The sequence below is a fragment of the Frankliniella occidentalis genome, unplaced genomic scaffold (assembly GCF_000697945.3).
Source record: "Frankliniella occidentalis isolate FOCC.00 unplaced genomic scaffold, Focc_3.1 Scaffold24, whole genome shotgun sequence".
Taxonomy (NCBI): Eukaryota; Metazoa; Arthropoda; class Insecta; order Thysanoptera; family Thripidae; genus Frankliniella; species Frankliniella occidentalis.
This window is the reverse complement of record NW_026267154.1, coordinates 2,075,047-2,078,505: the sequence shown is the minus strand read 5'-3', so window position 1 is coordinate 2,078,505 and position 3,459 is coordinate 2,075,047. Positions and strand designations below refer to the sequence as shown.

The 3,459-nt window shown below is 43.7% G+C and overlaps 1 protein-coding gene across 1 annotated transcript in view; it reads left to right on the top strand.

The window, feature by feature from the left end:
* The window catches only part of LOC113210452 (tolloid-like protein 2), a 45,501-nt gene that overhangs the window by 3,534 nt on the left and 38,508 nt on the right, over nt 1-3,459 (top strand). Inside the window, exon 2 of the mRNA XM_052265147.1 lies at nt 962-998. The gene's annotated coding sequence lies outside the window, so the exon portion shown is untranslated. The remainder of the gene's footprint in view (nt 1-961; nt 999-3,459) is intronic.

The following is a 3,459-nucleotide window of genomic DNA, read 5'->3' as shown; positions in this document are numbered from 1 at the left end:
CCCCCGCCCTCTCTCTCTCTCTCTCTTTCTTTCGCTCGCTCGCCGAAGCCAGGATGGATGGCTGCAGTGCATCATGGAGTCAATGAGGAGTGGTCTCTCTCTCCTTCTCCCTCTCCCTCTCTCTCCCTGTCTCTCCCTCTCTCTGTTTCTCTCCCCTCGCCCCTTCCTCTCTGATCCCCCCCGCCCTCTCTCTCTCTCGTCCACTCGGCGAGGCTGCTGCGAGGTTATGGGGGGCTCATGCGTATGCATGAGCTGTGGATCCCTATATCAAACCTTGCTCGGAGTTTACCATGCAGGGAGTCCAGGCGCCTTTTGCCCTGAGAAATGCAGGGCTGTTTGTTTACTAAGGATGTTGGAGAGCCCCCCCCCCCCAACCCCCTGCAGAAGCGTCCACTGTCACAAATGAGTTTATGCGCATGCTGGGAGGACGATCGTGAGGGGAGGAACCTCCCCGCAGAAATATAGTTACCAATGTCTAATGTTTTAGTTATCTTTTGGTGATCTTACACTTATTTGTTCAAAGACGGAAGTTTTGTCAAAGCAGAGGATTTTTAACCGGAAATAAAATTGTTGAGTTAGATGCTATGTACCTAATCTAACTCATTTCTAACGCAGTAACAAAAAGAGCTTCGAACGACCTAATTTTGCTTTCAGTTTTCAGTCAGCGTCTGTCTTAATTCCCACACTCCGAAAACAACCTACAGACATAATTGTAAAAGTCGACGGCGTATTTAAAAATTACAGTTTCAAACTGTTATATCTTGTCGATCACCGTACATTTTACCATAAAAAATTAACAGACTTTGATTTTGATTAACGTTTTCGATCTATGTCGTTAAATTGTAGGGTTTTCCTGATCGGTTTATTGGATTGCCACCCCCCCTCCATTTTACCGATAACAAAAGCCATTTCTCCCGTTACAACTTCAAATAACGCCAATTGTTTTTTCCTTTTGTTGCAGGCAGAGCGACGGTGGCGGGCGCGGGCTGGGGGGAACGGTAGGTCGCCCGTCTGTCTCATCTTTCACCTACTGGACCAGCACCGCAGTACAGTAAAACTCTACATTCACAGTACACTAAAAAATCAGTTCGTATTCCAAAGAAATTCTTTGCAAGCCGCCAGAATCCTTCCAAACAATGTGTTTTGATTCCAAAGAAATAGTTTGCAAGCTTGCGACGAACCAGTTAGTATTACATTACAATGCTTCAAAATAGTTCTTTGCAAGCTGCAGAGAAAGTCATTTGCAATGAACCTATTCTTTGCAATCATTTAGCAGTGAGAATGCTTCGCCGGCATTGTAAGAAAAACCTATAACATAACAACAGTCTGGTGCTGTCAATTATTAACCAGTAGAGGATTGTGAAATTTTCATTTTATGTTGTGGGGTGAAAGCACTGGAATAAAAATATATGATAATTTCATTTCAAAGTATAACGCTGAATTGTTCAGCGAGTGTCTGTAGGTTTTTCTTGCAGTGCGGTGACCCTGCGTAAACACTGTGAAAAATAGTCGTAGGTTTCAGGGAAAAAAATTCCTCGATGTGTGTCGTAAAATTACTATTTAGAATTGTAAATTTACGAGCACTTCGTATCGACTTGGAATTGAAGGACAAGTAAGAACGGCCTTGTCGTAAATTACCAACGCATTAAAAAAACTGAAAAGTACCACAAATTCTGTAAATTTACAAGGATATTTTTCGCAGTGAGCGATGGCGCCTGCCTCACACTGAATAGGCCAGCCCGCCAGACAGCTCTGTGGTGCCGGTGGCCCGCCCGGAACGCCCGAAGGCAGGGTTTTGGCGGGCCGGCTCTTCCAATGAGGCTGAGTTTGGCAATCAGCGTTTCGATGGGGAACGTTTCTTAATGTGGGACACACCATCTTTTAACCCAACTCACATTGTTTAACCCCCGTAGCCTGTTCAAAAATGGCAAAATTCTGCCATTTAGGCTTTTTCAGATAGACAAAATTTGTCCTCTTCTGCAGAATTGCGAAAAAACGGCATTCGTGAAAGGTGAAGAAGGTGCCGAAAAAATGCACAAAAATAATAATGAAAAAACGGAAGAGTCTAATGCAACAACTCAACAGTCAGTAACAAAATTTTAGCTAGCAAACGGCCACAGTTTTGGGTTCGGCGTCTGTAGTCCCGTTGCGATGCACTAGCAGACGATTCAGTTCGCATTTCAATACAGCTAGCCCTGTATAATTGGTATTGTAATTATACCCGTAAACGGCACCTTTTCCTTTTCTTATAATTTACAATTTCTCAACAGTGCGTTCAGATTTTCGAACTCAGTCGTTAATTTGCTACAGCTAATTCTCACTCGTCGTAGGAAGCCAAGTAAATAGTTCACAATGAATAATAACATATTGTCGAAATACTGGAAAAACAAAGGTGCTGAGTTGTGCCTTTCAAGGGGTGCTAATGAAATTTCCAGTTTAGTGCCTCTAGGAAGGCACCAAAAGAGTCCTAATAAGGGGCTGAAACTTTGTGTCTTTGTCTGTCTTTGGAAGTTTTAGTGCGATTGTAAAGGCATTGAACCTTTATTGCCCAAAGATAGGACTAAGCACCTTTGTTCTGTCAGAGGACATCGTTTTTCATAGTTTTATCATTCAAATTCGTCATTCATCCTTCGTGTGAAAATTTCATGTGAATCTTGCGGTCCATTTGAGACTGTGCAAACACAGATTTATTTTAGGGGCTCAAAATCGCATTTTGATGGCATAAAAGGTGTCATGGGAAGTGGGAGCCCCCCCCCCCCCTTCCATAATCATTCGCATGAAAATATCGCACATCGGACCACCGTTATTAAGACTTTGTCTCGTTAAATAATTTGTGTAACTGCTGTTATGCAAACGATCGTACAACGACGAGTTTTTTTGTGTAATATTACATGGAGTTATTTTCCGGGTACACGAGTAACAAATTCATCTCCAGCACATGGAACTGCCGTGTTACTCAGAGAGGTGTACACACTAAACAAAACGCGTATGCATTTTGTTGTGCATAAATATCCGTAAGATTATATGCCTAATCGCATGCATAAATAAAGTACAATAATTCGCGCACAGTTGTGTACAATCTGCGCACAGGTATGCATGAAAAGTTAATACTTCTCTGGCTGTTTAAAATTCTGCACGTCCCTGCACGAAAAAACAGGCATAAGGTTGTGTAAAGGAATGGGAATGGAAAGAGTCGTTGTAGCACCCTGTTTTCTGGTATCTAAAAAGACGACAACAATTTTTTCGCGCCAGTTTTTAAAATTGTAATAACTAATACTGTAAGAACCCATTTGAAATTAGTGATGCTTTCCGTTCAGTTCACTGTAAGGCGTGTTGACCGGCTCCGGGTGCGGAGGTGGCTGGGGCGCTGGCCGAGCTGGGCGCGCAGTCCGGGCGAAGAGGTCGCCAAAGCCTTCGCGCCCCCCGGAGCCTGCTCCCGGAGGCGGGCCGGGGGGTGGG